An 18,573-nucleotide genomic window follows, 5' to 3' on the forward strand; every position below is an offset into this window, starting at 1 on the left:
GCAAATAAGAAGAATAAGAATAAGGAATTTGGTTTCTTGTTTAGGAGCTTAGGGGATGGTGGTAACATTCACTGAGATAAGAAACCTGAGGAAAAGCAGGTTTGGGGAAGGCTGAGAAGGCACCACCAGAGGTGACTGGATTGCAACCAGAATAATATAATGTCAGAGAAGCTAAGGAGAGTGTTTCAGGGAGGAGGGAATGGTCAGCATTGTTAAATGTTACCAAGGATGATCAAGTGAAATAAAAGCTAAAAAGAATTAATTGGTTTTAGCAACAAGAAGGCCATTGGTGACCTTGTCAGGAGGAATTTTGATGGTAAGGAAGGAGGGCTAAAAATGTATGGATTATGGAAGGAATAAGAGATGAAGAAGGGAGACTGTGAGAATAGACAATTCCTCCAAGTTTAGCTGGGTAGAAGGATTATGGACAGGGCTGACATTGGACCCAGTACACTGATTTGGCCTATTGCCTGTGGCATTCTGAGTGGTTGGACATTCATTCTAATTGGTCAGTAACCATACCAGGGAGGTGAGGAAGGGGAGCTGATTTGGGAACACACATTGGATTTGCTCTTGGTGGTTTTGAATTTGACGTAAGGACAAGCAAGTTATGTATATAGAAATGTCCAGCAAGCAATTTGATAGGGGACTAGTGGTGGGATGACTGGACAGAAAATTAGAGTAAAAACTCAAGTGAGTGAGGATAGGCTAGAAGGTACTAAAACAAAGGCAGGCTGGCAGGAAGGCGCAAAGAAGCTTTAGGTCTAGCCATAAAATTCATGAACATTTTGAGATTGTGTGAACTCAGGGTGGGAAATGAGTTGCAGAGTTGAAGTAAGAAACCAGACCTCAAATCCAGATTTCATAGCTTATAAAGAACATTTGCAGTAAACAGAGGAGTTCAAGGATGGAGTCCAGTAGCTCTAAGCTGTTAGGGAGAGGAAATAGGAAAGGAAAGTCCCAGGTTTGGAGCCGGAGCAATGAACTTTGGCATGGCATGATAGGCTCTCTGGGTTAACTTTAGGAATGCAGCACTTTAGCCGCCGTTGTTGGTTGCTGTGTCTTCAGCATGTAAAAACACTCATTTGTGTATTTCAAGTGCACCAAACCCTGATTGCAATGTTTGGCATTAATTACTTCACTTTTTTTTGTTTTCTTTGTTTAGAGACAGGGTCTTGCTATGTTGCCCAAGCTGACTTGAACTCCTATGCTTAAGCAGTCTTCCCACCTCAGCCTCCTGAATAGCTGGGACTATAGGTATGCACCACTGTGCCTAGCGTATTACTTTAAATGTATCATATATGGTTGTAGTTTGTATTTGTATGTATGTAAACAATACATAAATTAGATGTTAATCTATTAACTATTCAAAACCCGCAATTACTTTTGCACCAACCTAAATATATCCTAGGTGGGGTAACAACAAAGTAGATGGGAAAATATCTTTGTTCCCTCTTTGTAATCCTGGTATTTTGTTCTCTTATTAGTGTTTATTCTTTCAGTCAGCAAATAGCTGTTGAGTACTTTCGGTGTCAGGGACTGCTTTTCCTTTTATTATCTCACTTTTCTCCTGGCCATCTTTCCCATTCTGCTCTGTGGAGTCTTCTCCTTGAAACTTTCTTCACCCATTTTTTTTCTCACAGTTAGCTCCATCTCATCTCTTCTTAAGAGGTGTCCTTTAGATAATTCATCTATTAGGAAACACAGTGAATGTTATACATTCTTCATATATATGCCTCATACAGATTGAGAGCTTCTGCTATTATTCCATTACAGTCAGCAAAATGGAGAAAGAAAGGAAAAAGAATCTCAGACAAGATCATAGAGTGATTGTGGCTGGAAGAAGTCCAAGGACAACAGAAATCAACATTTTATTACAATGAGGCCCAATTATATGATCTGATTGCTGCCCTTCTCACCCTCTGTGAAGCCCAGTTAACAGAAATGAGCAGTGTTGTGGGAGGTGTCATAAGTGGACTCAAATTGGCCCCAGAATGGCAAACTCTGAGTTCAATAATAGATTAAGTACCAACTTCAAACACTCAGTGTGTTCTCTGAGTTCCCAAAGATATTTCTACCTGGAGCTTTCTTCTACATTTGCCTTAATGGCTCAGTTGGAAGTCAGCCATCACTGCTAAGTGTTCTTAGTTCTATGCAGCATTGGCAGGAGCTTCCCTATTATCCTGATGTTAGAAATAGAAAGTCTGCCCAGTTGTAGCCAGGCTGTTGCCCCTAAAGCAATAGTGGAGCATTTCCACTTTCTAGGATCTTGTCCTTTCCAACACTGAATGGACTAACCTCTTGTCACTTTCACCAGTCATTAGATTTATGAGAAAATCTCCCCATTCCTAGAGTGGCTCTGCTATCAGGCGGCAATCTGCTTTCTGCTCTGAATTTCTGATCTCTTGGATACAGTAGGAGAATCTGCTCCGATGAACATTAAATTAATGTATGTAAAGCATTTAGAAGAATGCCTCACACATATTAAGAGTTTCTGCTTTTATCATTAATACTATCGTTGTTATTGCCACCATCTAGGATCAGAAGCTAGAGCTTAGCTGAACATCTAATTCTTGCTCTTGTTATTCTGGGTGGTTTAGCAAATCCAATTTATCTGGAAATGGGGCTGAAAATACTTGGTTTCCGCTCAATTTTGTGGCCATTGCCACCTCAAAGAGTCTTCAAAAGGTCAAAATGTTATCATTTTAGTGTTTCTACTTCTCAGGGCTTCAACATCCCCTCTCTGGATTCTTAAGAGACTCTGATCCTGAATCAGTGAAATGGATAATCCAGCAATCTCTGCATGAAAGATGTACATTTTATCCAGTCATACATTGTTTAACAAACACCAGCTCAATGTGGGACAGTAATAAATGTCATAGCTAACATTTATTGAGCACCTAGTATGTGCCAGATACTGTTCTAAGTGCTTTATGTATACTTTCTCATTTATTCTTCATAAAAACCCTATATATAGGCACTGTTATTATCTTCCTTTTACAAATGAAGAAACAATCATAAAGAGGTTAAGTAATTTGCATAAAGCCACAAAGATAAGTGAAAGAGCTGGGATATGTACCCAGGCAGTCATATCTCATAGCTTATGCTAGTCACCACCTCACTGTACTGACAGGGAGAACCCTGGATTTAAGAGGCAGAAGTCCGGCTGGGCGAGGTGGCTCACGCCTGTAATCCCAGCACTTTGGGAGGCCGAGGCGGGCAGATCACGAGGTCAGGAGATTGAGACCATCCTAGCTAACACGGTGAAACCCCGTCTCTACTAAAAATAGAAAAAATTAGCCAGGCGTGGTGGCGGGCGCCTGCAGTCCCAGCTACTCGGGAGGCTGAGGCAGGAGAATGGCGTGAACCTGGGAGGCGGAGCTTGCAGTGAGCCGAGATCGCACCACTGCACTCCAGCCTGTCTCAAAAAAAAAAAAAAAAAAAAAAAAAGAGGCAGAAGTCCAATCTGGTCTCAACTCCTCCATTCCATCATTTAACAAGTTGAATGACCTTAGGAAAGTCACTGTACCTTTCTTGAAACTCAAGTTTCTTTATCTGTAAAATGGATAAGGTAATACATACTTCACAGGATGGTTGTGAAGATTGTTATGTGCCCTGAACTTCTTAGGCATTCAGTAAATGTTAGCTTCTCTCACTACCCTATTCTAAGCACTACACTGGTGCTCAAGATTGACTAAGAAAGTTGTACCTCCGGCTGGGCGTGGTGGCTCATGCCTGTAATCCCAACACTTTGGGAGGCTGAGGTGGGCGGATCACGAGGTCAAGAGATCAAGACCATCCCGGTCAACATGGTGGTGAAATCCCGTCTCTACTAAAAATACAAAAATTAGCTGGGCATGGTGGTGTGCGCCTGTAATCCCAGCTACTGGGGAGGCTGAGGTAGGAGAATCACTTGAACCCGGGAGGCAGAGGTTGCAGTGAGCCGAGATCGCGCCATTGCACTCCAGCCTGGCGACAGAGCGAGACCCTGTCTCAAAAAAAAACACAGAAAAAGTTGTACCTCCTTGTGGTCCCAGTCTGGGATGAAGAGGGAAGAAGAGGACAAACATGGGACCAGATCATTATGGTATAGTATAAGAAATACCACTGTAGAGGAATATACAGAGAGAAGAATACAGAAAGTTACATTTTCTGAGATGGGGCAAGGAGGAGTTGAAGTTTCAGGGTACCAGTGACATTTGTGTTGGGCATTGAAAAACAGGCTTGGATGGGATGGACAGAAGGCACAAAAGTTTCTGAGCAGAAGGAACAGCATGTGTGCAGGCGCTAAAGTATGGCAGAGCTCGGAGTATGTGTTCTAGTAATGGCTAGAGGTTTGGTATGCAGTTGGGTATTGGAGGTGAGATGGTAACTGAGTAGTAACAAATGAGTTTGCAAAGAGAGGCATTCAAGGCTTCAGACGTCAGTTATGTCCCAGCACCACGAAGACAGTAAGACATAGACATCTTTTAAAAGAAAATTTGCTGAAAGTAAATAAATTCAGCAATAAAAACTTTATAAATGCTCTTTTCTATTGAGATATAATTCATATACCATGAAATTCATCATTTTACAGCATACAGTTCAGCAGTTGTTAGTACCTGTGTGTCACTTAACAACAAGGATAGGTTCTGAGAAATGCGTCATGCAAACATCATAGAGTATAATTACACAAACCTAGACGGGACAGCCTACTACATATCTAGGCTATATGGTATAACCTATTGCTCTCAGGCTACAAACCTGTACAGCATCTAACTGTACTGAATACATAGGCAACTTTAACACAATGATAAGTATTAGTGTATCTAAACATAGAAAAGGTACAGTAAAAATATAGTATTATAATCTTATAGCGGGGGTCCCCAAACCCCAGGGCTGTGGCCTGTTAGGAACCCAGTAGCACAGCAGGAGGTGAGCAGCAGGTGAGCAAACATCACCATCTGAGCTCTGCCTCTTGTCAGATCAGTGGTGGCATTAGATTCTAATAGGAGTGTGAACCCTATTGTGAACTGCACATGCTAGGGATCTAGGTTGCGCACTCCTTCCGAGAATCTTAACTAATGCCTGATGATCTGAGGTGGAACAGTTTCATCCTGAAACCATCCCCCCATGCCCCCCAGTCCATGGAAAAATTATCTTCCATGAAACCAGTCCCTGGTGCCAAAAAGGTTGGGGACCACTGTATTATAGGACCACTGTCATATATGCGGTCTGTTGTTGACTGAAACATCATTATGTGACTCATGTCTGTATATTCACAAGGTTGTGTAACCATCACCGCTATCTAATTCCAGAACACTACATCACCCCAAAAAGAAACCCTGGTACCTGTCTACAGCCATACCACCCTGAACACGTCCAATCTTATCTGATCTCAGAAGCTAAGCAGGGTTGAGTCTGGTTAGTACTCGGATGGGAGAAACCTAGTACCTGTTGGCAGCCACTCTTCATTTTCCTTTCTCCTCACCCTCTGGCAACTTCTGATCTCCTTCTTTTTTAAATTATTATTATTATTATTATTATTATTATTATTATTATTATTATTTTGAGACGGAGTCTCGCTCTGTCGCCCAGGCTGGAGTGCAGTGGCGCGATCTCGGCTCACTGCATGCTCCGCCTCCCGGGTTCACGCCATTCTCCTGGCTCAGCCTCCCGAGTAGCTGGGACTACAGGCGCCCGCCAGCGTCCCCAGCTAATTTTTTGTATTTTTAGTAGAGACGGGGTTTCACCACGGTCTCGATCTCCTGACCTCGTGATCCACCTGCCTTGGCCTCCCAAAGTGCTGGGATTACAGGCGTGAGCCACTGCGCCTGGACTCTTTTTAAAAATTTTTATTATTTTATTTGTTATTGTCCCAAGTGTTCCAAGTAAATACTGATCTCTTTCTATTTCTATGGATATGCCTATTCCAGACATTTTATGTAAATGGAATCATACTATATGCAACCTTTTGTGTCTGGCTTCTTCTACTAAGCATGATGTTTTCAAGGTTCATCTAAGTTGTAGCAAGTATCAGCATTTCTTTTTATGGCTGAATAATATTCCTGTGTATGGATGTACCATATTTTGTTTATCCAGTCATCAGTTGGTGGACATTTGAGTTGTTTCCACCTTTTGGCTATTATGAATAATGCTACTATGAATATTCATGTACAGGTTTTTGTTTGATACCTATTTTCATTTATTTTGAGTATATACCTATGAGTGGCATTGCTGGTTATTCTATGTTTAACTTTTCGAGGAACCATCAAACTATTTTCTTTTCTTTTTCTTTTTTTTTTTTTTTTTTTGAGATGGAGTCTTGCTCTGTCACCCAGGCTGGAGTGCAGTGATGTGATCTTGGTTCACTGCAATCTCCGCCTCCTAGGTTCAAATGATTCTCCTGCCTCAGCCTCCCGAGCAGCTGCGATTACAGGTGTGAGCCACCACACCCGGCTCTACTAAAAATACAAAAATTTGCATTTTTAGTAGAGACAGGTTTCGCCATGTTGGCCAGGCTGGTCTTCATCTCCCAACCTCAGGTGATCCACCCCCTCAGCTCCCCAAAGTTCTGGGATTGCAGACATGAGCCACTGTGCCCGGCTGATCAAACTATTTTCCATATCAGTTTTTCCACATCAAAGTTTAGACAAGATTGGACATGTTCGGGATGGTATGGCTGTAGTCAGGTACTGGTGGCTGTACCAGTTTACATCCCACCAGCAATGTATAAGGATTCTAATTTTTCCACATCCTTGCCAACAAGGATGTTGTTGATTTTTTTTCCTTTTTTATTATTACCATATTTGTGAGTGTGAAGTAGGATCTCATTGTGGTTTTGATTTGCATTTTCCTAATGACTAATGTGCTTGTTGGCTGTTTGTTTATGTTCTTTGAAGAAATGTTTATTGAAGTCCTTTCCCCCATTTTAAAAATCGGGTTGTCTTTTTGTTGTTGAGTTGTAAGAGTTGTTTTTCATTTTTGGTTTTTTTTTTTTTTGACAAGGTTTCACTCTGTTGCCCAGGCTGGAGTGCAGTGGCACAATCTTGGCTCACTGCGGCACAATCTCGGCTCACTGCAATCTCCACCTCCCAAGCTGAAGTGATTCTCCTGTCTCAGCCTCCCAAGTAGCTGGGACTACAGGTGCATGCTACAGTGCCCGGCTTATTTTTTGTATTTTTAATAGAGACGGGGTTTCACCATGCTGCCCAGGCTGGTCTGGAACTCCTGAGCTCAGGTAATCCACCTGCCTCAGCCTCCCAAAGTGCTGGGATTACAGGCGTAAGCCACTGCACCCAGCCAAGAGTTTTTAATATACTCTGGATACTAAACCCCTATCAGATATATGACTTGGAAATATTTTCTCCCAATCTGTGGGTTGTCTTCTCACTTTCTTGATAGTCCTTTGATGCACAGAGTTTTAAATTTTGATCAACTCAATTGTATCTGTTTTTTCCTTTAGTATTTTATGCTTCTGATATCCTATTTTGCATGTGGATATCCAGCACTATTTGCTGATAGATTAACCTTTTTCCATTGAGTAGTCTTTTTTTTTGAGACAGAGTCTCGCTCTGTCACCCAGGCTGGATGGAGTGCAGTGGCGTGATCTCTGCTCACTGCAAGCTTCGCCTCCCAGGTTCACGCCATTCTCCTGCCTCAGCCTCCCCAGTAGCTGGGACTACAGGTGCCTGCCACCACGCCTGGCTAATTTTTTGTGTTTTTAGTAGAGATGGGGTTTCACCGTTTTAGCCAGGATGGTCTCGATCTCCTGACCTCGTGATCCACCCGCCTTGGCCTCCCAAAGTGCTGGGATTACAGGCGTGAGCCACCGCGCCCGGCCAAATAGTCTTAATACTCTTGTGGAAAGTCAGTTGACCACAGATGTGTAAGTTTATTTCTGGACTCTCAATTCTGTTCCGTACATATATATGTCTATTCTCTACCAGTATCATATATTGTTTTGATTATTTAGCTTTTTGAATGCTCTACTTTTATTACTCCAAATGTGCTTCTGACTTTTAGTACATTTTAGTATATCATGATCATTATTTCATATTCTCCTTTTTTTGATGCAAGTACTTCTGTGTGGATCATTTGCATAATTAGCACACTTGTCATTTAAGGTAATTAAGAAGTGTTTGTTTTATTGCCTTACTGTGCTGTGGTTAGATTTTCCAGGCTCTTATTTTCTGAGTTGTTTTTTACTGTTTTAGAAAGCCTTGTTTGCACTATTTCTTCTGGACCCAGACTCATTCACTACTGAGGCCCACTCCTTTGATGTCAAAGAATACTGGCTGCTGTTTTTAGTTCATCCTCACAGAAACTCAGGCTACACCCATCTGCTTCAGCTCAGTGCTGATACTTCCTGCCAGTTGTGGACTGAACTTCTGATGCAGAAAGCCTGCTAAGAAAACCTCTTCCTTGAACCAGGGCTTTCCAGAAGTCAAGAGTGGCACTGGTCTTATGATCTATGATATGTTTTGTTGTAAATTACAATCCCTGAGATGTCATACTGATGAGGAGACACATGGGAAAGAAACTGTCTTTTAAACCTCTTTCATGGTGCCAGAACAAGCATTTATAAGCACTGTTTCCATATGTACCGTACCCTCGTCTTTAGAAAGGAAGAGCCATCAGAAATTATGGGCCTTTGTTCAGGGTCATCCAGTGATGTCACAGTGCTGCTAGGAACAGAATTCATCCCCTACTCCCATGGATTCCTTTGTTGTTATCATTACCAAATGCTCCTTCCCTATTGGTCAACAGAAAATATATCTCAGTATTTTCTCCAAGGGAGGTTTTGAGTTTCTTATTCCCTTTTGGGAAATCAAGATGATTTTCCTCTTCCCCAGTTGGATTCTGTACCCATTTCATTAAAGTCCTTGGTAGATTTAATTTTTTTTTTTTTTTTTTTTTTTTTGAGATGGAGTCTCGCTCTGTCACTAAGGCTGGAGTGCGGTGGCTCGATCTCAGCTCAATGCAACCTCCGCCTCCTGGGTTCAAGCAATTCTTGTGCCTCAGCCTCCCAAGTAGCTGGGATAACAGGCATGCAGCACACACCTGGCTAATTTTTGTATTTTTGGTAGAGACGAGGTTTTGCCATGTTGGCCAGGCTGGTCTTGAACTCCTGACCTCAGGCGATCCACCCACCTCGGCCTACCTAAGTGCCGGGATTACAGGTGTGAGCCAGTGCACCGGGCCTGATTTAATGTTTTATAACAAAACTCTCTAGTCTTTGTGCCTACTGAAAATTGTTATGAACTAAATGAGTTTAAATTTGCACAAGGTAGAATTTTGTTTCAGTGATGAAAGTAGATGGTTTCAGGTTGATTTCATTAACCCACTTTTTTCTGGTTTTTTTGTTTGTTTGTTTTTTGCTTTTTGTTTTTTTTTTTTGGAGACAGTCTCACTCCTCTGTCACCCAGGCTGGAGTGCAGTGGCACACTCACGCCTCACTGCCGCCTCAACCTCTTGTGCTCAAGCGATCCTCCCACCTCACCCTCCCAAGTAGCTCGGACTACAGGTGAGTGCCACCATGCTCGGGTAATTTTTTTGTATTTTTTGTAGAGACAGGGTTTTGCCATGTTGTCCATACTGGTCTCTTTAAACTCCAGGCTCAAGCAATCCACTGGCCTTGGCCTCCCAAAGTGCTGGGATTAAAGGCATGAGTGACCACACCTGGCCATTAACCCACATTTAAGATCCCAATTTCCAACGCTCCATTCCCCATTTCCCCAGTCCCTGGAAACCACCATTCTACTCTCTGACTCTATAGTATGAATTTGACTACTCGAGGTATGGCATATAAGTGGGATCATACAGTATTTGTTTTTGTGACTGGCTAATTTTACTTAGCATAATGTCCTCAAGGTTTACCTGTGTTGTAGCACATGTCAGAATATCCTCCCTTTTTATTTGTATTTTTTTTATTCAAGACATGGTCTCGCTCTGTCACCCAGGCTGGAGTGCAGTGGCACAATCTTAGCTCATTGCAACCTCTGCCTCAGCTGTCCTCCTGCCTCAGCCTCCCAAGGAGCTAGGACCACAGGTGTGCACCACCATGTCTGGCTTTTTTTTTTTTTTTTTTTTTTTGAGATGGAGTCTCCCTCTGTCACCCAGGCTGGAGTGCAATGGCGTGATTTTGGCTCACTGCAACCTCTGCCTCCCGGATTCAAGCAATTCTTCTGCCTCAGCCTCCCAAGTAGCTGGGATTACAGGGGTGTGCCACCACACCCGGCTAATTTTTTATATTTTTGGTAGAGACGGGGTTTCATCATGTTGGCCAGGCTGGTCTCAAACTCCTCACCTAGTGATCCGCCTGCCTCAGCCCCCCAAAGTGCTGGGATTACAGGAGTGAGCCACTGGGCCCAGCCCACGTCTGGCTATTTTTTTGTATTTTTAGTAGAGATGGGGTCTCACCATGTTGCCCAGGCTGGTCTCGAACTCCTGAGCTCAAGCAGTCTGGTCACCTCTGCATCCCAAAGTGCTGGGATTACAGGCTTGAGCCACTGCACTCAGCCTTTCCGTCCTTTTTTTTCTTTTTTTTTTTTTTTTTGAGATGGAGTCTCACTCTGTCGCCCAGGATGGAGTGAAGTGACGCAATCTCACCTCACTGCAAGCTCCGCCTCCCAGGGGGGTTCAAGCGATTCTCATACCTCAGCCTCCCGAGTAGCAGGGACTACAGGTGCCCGCCACCACGCCTGGCTAATTTTTTTTGTATTTTTAGTAGAGACGGGGTTTCACCGTGTTAGCCAGGATGATCTCCATCTCCTGACCTCGTGATCCATCTGTCTCGGCCTCTCAAAGTGCTGGGATTACAGGCATGAGCCACTGTGCCCGGCCTTTTCCTTCCTTTTAAAGCTAATAATATTTCATTGTATACCACCTTTTGTTTATCCATTCACCCACTGATGGACACTTGGGTTGTTTCTACCTTTTGGCTATTGTGAATAATGTTGCCGTGAATATGGGTAGACAAATACCTCTTTGAGACCCTGTTTTCAATTCCTTTGGGTATATACCAGAAGTAGAATGGCTGGATCATATGGTAATTTTAATTTTAATTTTTTTAGAAACCACCATACCATTTTCCAGTGGTGGTACTGTTTTACATTGCTACCAACAGTGCATAAAGTTTCCAGTTTCTCCACATCCTCACCAACTCTTATGTTTTGATAATAGCCATCCTAATGGGTGTATAGAAGTACAGTGAATATATATTTTAAAGAACTTTGAGTCATAACCCAATTCATATTTTGTGTACAGATCTTCTAAATAATTATAACATATTTGATGTGCATTCAATAAATTTTTATTGAATACTGGCTACATTCCAGGATTCAAATATGAAATAGGCACAGTCCCTGCCCTCATGAATAACATAGATAAGGAGCCCCTATGAAATAACTTATAGCCATTGTACCCCTATCTACAGGATCAGGACCATAAGCTCTAGCAACATATCTGAAAGAAGGGGATGGGAGAGAAAACATCCACAGCTTTGGTGTGTTCTGAACTCTTTAGGAATTTTGCATGGGCAAATCTGCTCAGTTCTCTCCCATAACAAATAGGGTGTCCTGTATGAAACTTGGCTACAGTGGTTATTGACTAAATTGTTGAGAAAGAGATATATATTAGCTTCCTCCGTGGAAATTTAAAAACATGCACAAAAGTAAAGAAAGTAATATAATGAATCACCAAATACCTGTCACCCAGTTTGTGGAATCATCAACACATACCCAGTCTTCTTTCATACCCACCCCCACTCACTCCCTCTTACCACTAGATTATTTTGAAACAAAGTCAGTATATTACTCAAGTTTTCATTTTCTACTTGTTCTTGATGCTGTTTCCCTTAGATACTGGGGTGTGTGCTCTAATTTTGACTTCTTTTAGCAGTCTTATTGTGTACAGTATTCTTTCTCTGAGAGAGAGTTTTGTTTTGTTTTGTTTTGTTTTGTTTTGTTTTGTTTTGTATTGATAGAATCACAGTGTTTTCCGGCCTCAAACTCTCTTGTTTTGTCTCTCCCATTTCAGAGTCCCATGAACCTGCCACACATTTTCTCTTTACCCAAGTCAAAGTGACTTGAACCTCCACTCACCAGCTCTCTTAGTTCATTTCTATAATGTATGAAGTTAGGGACTTTAGTAGTCTTCTTAATTATTCTACATACAGTGTCTAGCCTGGTGCATAGTAGGTACTTAATAAATAGTTGTTGATGCCAAGGCGGATGGATCACGAGGTTAGGAGTTCAAGACTAGCCTGGCCAAGATGGTGAGACCCCATCTCTACTAAAAATACAAAAATTAGGCCGGGCGCGGTGGCTCATGCCTGTAATCCCAGCACTTTGGGAGGTCGAGGCAGGTGGATCACAAGGTCAGGAGATCGAGACCATCCTGGCTAACACAGTGAAACCCCGTCTCTACTAAAAAATACAAAAAATTAGCTGGGCGTGGTGGCGGGCGCCTGTGGTCCCAGCTGCTTGGGAGGCTGAGGCAGGAGAATGGCGTGAACCCGGGGGGCAGAGCTTGCAGTGAGCCGAGATTGCGCCACTGCACTCCAGCCTGGGCGACAGAGCGATACTCTATCTCAAAAAAAAAATTAGCCAGGCGTGGTGGTAGGCCCCTGTAATCCCAGCTCCTCGGGAGGCTGAGGCAGAGAATTGCTTGAACCTGGGAGGCGGAGGTTGCAGTGAGCCGAGATCGCACCACTACACTCCAGCCTGGGTGAGAGAGCGAGACTCTGTCTCAAAAAAAAAAAAAAAAAAAGTTGTTGATGACTGAATGGATGAACTCCATTTGGCTTTCCACTCATCTGAACCTAGAATCAGCAGTTGTTTTAACAATACACTTGGTTCTCTCTAGATAGGTAGGTAGGTAGGTAGGTAGGTAGATAGATAGATACAGATACAGATGCAGATATAGAGATAGATTTTTTTTTGAGACAAGGTCTTGCTCTGTCACCCAGGCTGGAGTGCAGTGGTGTGACTTCGGCTCACTGCAACCTCCACCTCCAGGGTACAAGCAGTTTTTGTGCCTCAGCCTCTGGAGTAGCTGGGTCTACAGGCACATACCACCATGCTCGGCTAATTTTTGTATTTTTTGTAGAGACAGGGTTTCACTGTGTTGCCCAGGCTGGTCTCAAACTCCTGGCCTCAAGTGATCTGCCCAACTTGGCCTCCCAAAGTGCTGAGATTACAAGTGTGAGCCACCACACCCAGCCGGTTCTCTGTAACTTAAATGAAGAGAAAATTACCTGGGCCTTGAGAAACAGCTTTTATCCTGGACCTCTTTTGTCTAGCTGAAAAATCTGAATTTTTCTGGCTCCCCCTGCTGGTCGCTCCTGGGCAGTTGCGTACAAGTGCCCTGATAGGATTGGATCCAGAGCCAAGTTTGGGAAGGGAAAACAAAGCATTGTTGGTAGAGTGCCCTGACCAGTCCAGGCAGGTTTGAGGAGGAGGAAAGCAGCTTGTTGAAAACAGTTCTGGGAAGTGCAGCTTTCTGCGTAAAGGGCAAGGAAGGTGGCCCACTGCCAGCCAAAATCAGGAGAGCAGGGATCGGGGCTACAGCTTCCTGGTCTGCAGCACTGTAGACCATGAGAATTGTGACCACACGAGCCCATAAGTGAGCTGGTCATTATGTAAGGATCAGACCCTATCTTGAGAATGGAGATGGGCTCCTTTTCTAAGACAAAGCAGCCTGGGGTCAGACATAGTCACCATGCAGGCATAGTACCTACAGTGTTTGTTTTATTTTGGTAAGAATGGTGGTGAATGTAGATGGGAGCATCCCCAGAGTTCACAGTCCTGTGTTGGCTACATGACCCTACTATCTCCCAGTTCTTAAGACCATTAACAACTCTGTGGAGCTCTGGGCGGAGCTTCTGCCAGGGCCTTCTTCCTCCACCCTCTGTAAAAACAATAAATTTCCCACACCTCTCATACCAGTCATAATGGCTATTATTAAGAAGTCAAAAAATAACAGATGCTGGTGAGGTTGTAGAGAAAAAAGAACACTTTTACACTGTTGGTGGGAGTGTAAATTAGTTCAACCATTGTGGAAGACAGTGTGGCGATTCCTCAAAGGCCTAGAAGCAGAAATACCATTTGACCCAGCAATGCCATTACTGAGTACATACCCAAAAGAATAGAAATCATTCTATTATAAAGATACATGCATGCATGTATCTTTCATTTCATTGCAGCACTATTCACAGTAGCAAAGACATGGAACCAACCTAAATTCCCATCAATGACAGACTTGATAAAGAAAATGTGGTACATATATATCATGGAATACTATGCAGTCATAAAAAGGAATGAGATCACATCCTTTTCAGGGACAATTGATGGAGCTGGAAGCCATTATCCTCAGCAAATTAATGCAAGAACAGAAAAACAAACACTACATGTTCTCACTTATAAGTGGCAACTGAATGATGAGAACACATGGACACACGGAGGGGAACAACACACACTGGGGCCTGTTGGACGGTGTGGCAGGGGAGGAAGGAGAGCATCAGGAAGAACAGCTAATGGATGCTGGGCTTAATACCTATGTGATGGGATAATCTGTGCAGCAAACCACCGTGGCATACGTTTTTCTATGTAATCCTGCATATGTACCCCTGAACTTAAAAGTTGGAAAAAAAAAAAAGAAAAAATAATTCCTCACACCTACCTACCCTCTAGATCACATTTCTCAGTTGTTTATATTTACTTGTCTTTTCCACAAAACTTCCCAGAAAGTGGACTGTGGCCAAATGAATCTCTCCAGACTCCAGCCAGCTGAGGGCGTCAGGAAGAGGGTTAATGATGTCAAGACACTAAGGGCAGATGCCCTCCTCTTCTCTCCAATCCCAAGCCCCAACCACCAGCATAATTCCACTTAAAGTTGAACGTGGAAAATGGGCATTTGTTTTACTTCAGGACAAAGGGGTAAGCACGTGACTCTCCCCAATACACAAGGAAGGGAAACGAATCCAGAAGAACCCCAGGGCATGAATATTACCATTAGACTTAGGTAAGTATAGCTGTGAAATGGTCATGATAAAGAAATGTTTGGGGTAGGCACAGTGGCTCATGCCTGTAATCCCAGCATTATGGGAGGCCAAGGCAGGAGGATTGCTTGAGCCCAGGAGTTCAAGACCAGCCTAGGCAACATAATGAGACCTCATCTCTACAAAAGTTTTCTTTTTAATTAGTCAAGTATGGTGGCACATGCCTGTAGTCCCAGCTACTTGGGAGGCTGAGGTGGGAAGATCACTTGAGCCCAGGAGGTGGAGATGGCAGTGAGCCATGAACACACCACTACACTCCAGCCTGGGCAACAGGACAAGACCCTGTCGCCAAAAAAAAAAAAAAAAAGTCTAATGCCCACTCATGATAAAACTCTCAGTAAACTTCGTCAGCTTGATAAAGAATACCTACAAAACCTACAGCTAACGTACTTAATAGTGAGAAACCAGAAGCTTTCTTACTAAGATCAGGAACAAGGCAACAGTGTGCCCTCTCATCACCTCTTTTCAACATCGTACTGGAAGTCCTAGCTAACGTAATAAGACAAAAAAAGGAAATAGAAGGTATACAGACTGGGGAGGAAGAAATCAAGCTGTTTTTGTTCACAGACGACATGACCATCTCTGTAGAAAATCTGAAAGATGAATGATGAAGCCTTGGGAGATGTTAAAAAAGAAAAAGGAAAGGAGGACAGGACAGGAAAGGAAAAAGGAAAGGGAAGTGGTGAGGGGAAGGGGAAGGAAGGGAAAGGAAAGATCTGAAAGAATTGACAGAAAAACTCCTGGAACTAATAAGTGATTACATCAACGTTGCAGGTTATAAGGTCAATATACAAAACTCAATTGTTTTCCTATATACCAGCAATGAATTAGTGGAATTTGAAATAAAAAACACATTTATATTACCACCCCCCAAAATTTGTATAAACCTAACAAAATATGTACAAGATCTGTATGAAAAAAACTACAAAACTCTGATGAACAAAATCAAAAAAGAACTAAATGGAGATATATTCCATGGTACATGGATAGGAAGACTCATTATTGTCAAAATGTCCGTTCTTCCCAACTTGATCTATAGATCAAAGCAATCCCAATCAAAATCCCAGAAGTTATTTTGTGGATATCAACAAATTGATTCTAAAGTTTATACAGAGAGGCAAAAGTCCCAGAATAGCTAACATAATATTGAAGGAGAAGAATAAAGTTAGAAGACTGACACTACCTGGCTTTGAGACTTATAAACCTACAGGAATGAAGGCAGTGTGATATTTGTGAAAGGATAGACAAACAGATCAATTGAACAGAATGGAGAGGCCAGAAATAGACCCACATAAATATAGTGGAAGGAATAAATATAGTGGAAGGAAGCAAAGGCAATACAATGGAACAAAGATAATTTTTTCAACAAATGGTGCTGGAACAACTGGACATCCACGTGCAAAAAATTAATCTAGACACACACCTTATACTCTTCACAAAAATTAACTCAAAATGGATCATAGACCTAAATGTAAAACACAAGCTAAATATAAACTCTGAGAGGATAACAGAAGAAAACCTTGGATATGGTTATTACTTTTTCGGTACAACACTCAAAGGCATGATCCATGAAATAAATAACTGACAATCTAGACTTCATTAAAATTAAAAATTTCTCTTCTGTGAAAGACCATGTCACAAGAATGAGAAGATGATGGCTGGGCACAGTGGCTCATGCCTGTAATCCCAGCACTTTGGGAGGCCGAGGTGGGCGGATCACGAGGTCAGGAGATCGAGACCATCCTGGCTAACACGGTGAAACCCCGTCTCTACTAAAAAAAAAATACAAAAATTAGCCGGCCGTGGTGGCAGGCGCCTGTAGTCCCAGCTACTTGGGAGGCTGAGGCAGGAGAATGGCATGAACCCAGGAGGCGGAGCTTGCAGTGAGCCAAGATCACGCCACTGCACTCCAGCCTAGGTGACAGAGCAAGACTCCGTCTCAAAAAAAAAAAAAAAAGAATGAGAAGATGAGCATGAGCATAGACTGGAGAAAATATTTGCAAAAGACACATCTGATAAAGGACTGTTATCCAAAATATGCATAAGAACTCTTAAAACTCAACAATAGGCCGGGCATAGTGGCTCACGCCTGTAATCCCAGCACTTTGGGAGGCCAAGGTGGGCGGATCACGAGGTCAAGACATAGAGACCATCCTGGCCAACATGGTGAAACCCCATCTCTACTAAAAATACAAAAATTAGCTGGGCATGGTGGTGCATGCCTGTAGTCCCAGCTACTTGGGAGGCTGAGGCGGGAGAATCACTTGAACCCAGGAGGCAGAGGTTGCAGTGAGCCGAGATCACGCCACCGCACTCCAGCCTGGCAACAGAGTGAGACTCCATCTCTAAATAAATAAATAAATAAATAATAAAATAAAACAATGCATTTTAAAAATGGACCAAAGACCTTAACAGACACCTCACCAAAGAAGATATACAGATGGCATATAAGCGTATGAAAAGATGCTGCACATCATATGTTATCAGAGAAATGCAAATTTAAACAACGATTAGATACTACTACACATCTATCAGAATGGCTAAAATCAAGACAACAGATGATGACAAGGATGTAGAGCAACAGGAACTTTCATTCATTGCTGGTAGGAATGCAAAATTGATGGTACAGACACTTTGGAGAACAGTTTGGCGTTTTCTTACAAAACTAAACATACTCTTACCATGTGATTCAGTAATCACAGTCCTTGGTATTTTCACAAACAAATTGAAAACTTAAGTCCACACAACAGCCTCCACACACAGGTTTACAGCAGCTTTATTCATAATTGCCAAAACTTGGAAACAATCAAGATGTCCTTCAGTAGGTAAATAAATGAATATACTATGGTACATCCAAACAATGAAATATTACTGACTGCCAAAAGGAAATGAGCTATCAGGCTGCATGTGGTGGCCCATGCCTATAATCCTAATACTTTGAGAAGCTGAGGTGGGAGGATTGCTTGAGCCCTCAGGAGTTTGAGAACAGCCTGGGCAACATAGTGAGACCTCATCTCTACCCAAAGAAAAAAAAAGCCAGGCGCAGTGGCTCACGCCTGTAATCCCAGCACTTTGGGAGGCCAAGGCGGGCGGATCACGAGGTCAGGAGATTGAGACAATCCTGGCTAACACGGTGAAACCCCGTCTCTACTAAAAATAATAATAATAAAAAAAATTAGCTGGGCATGGTGGCAGGCACCTGTAGTCCCCAGCTACTCGGGAGGCTGAGGCAGGAGAATGGTGTGAACCCAGGAGGCAGAGCTTTCAGTGAGCTGAGATCGCGCCACTGCACTCCAGCCTGGGCAACAGAGCGAGACTCTGTCTCAAAAAAAAAAAAAAAAAAAATTTAGCCCGGCATGGTTGTGTGCCTGTGGTTCCAGCTGCTTAGGAGGTGGAGACGGGATGATCAGTTGAGCCTGGGAGGTTAAAGCTGCAGTGAGGCAGTGAGCTTTGAAGGGAACCTTGAAGTGGATTTTTTGTTGAGACAGAGTCTTGCTCTGCTGCCCAGGCTGGAGTCCAGTTGTGTGATCTTG

At 42.9% G+C, this 18,573-nt stretch overlaps 1 long non-coding RNA gene across 2 annotated transcripts in view; it reads left to right on the plus strand.

Annotated features, from left to right (window-relative positions):
- Nucleotides 1–18,573, plus strand: part of LOC129052629 (uncharacterized) — a 47,856-nt gene that overhangs the window by 9,087 nt on the left and 20,196 nt on the right. The window contains exons 2-3 of one of the 2 annotated variants that reach the window (XR_010139456.1): nucleotides 1,166–1,257; nucleotides 9,387–9,505. This is a non-coding gene — a long non-coding RNA (uncharacterized LOC129052629). The remainder of the gene's footprint in view (nucleotides 1–1,165; nucleotides 1,258–9,386; nucleotides 9,506–18,573) is intronic. The other variant, XR_008517709.2, reaches the window with a different exon arrangement.

This window comes from Pongo abelii, chromosome 23 (assembly GCF_028885655.2).
Source record: "Pongo abelii isolate AG06213 chromosome 23, NHGRI_mPonAbe1-v2.0_pri, whole genome shotgun sequence".
In the NCBI taxonomy this organism is placed as follows: Eukaryota; Metazoa; Chordata; class Mammalia; order Primates; family Hominidae; genus Pongo; species Pongo abelii.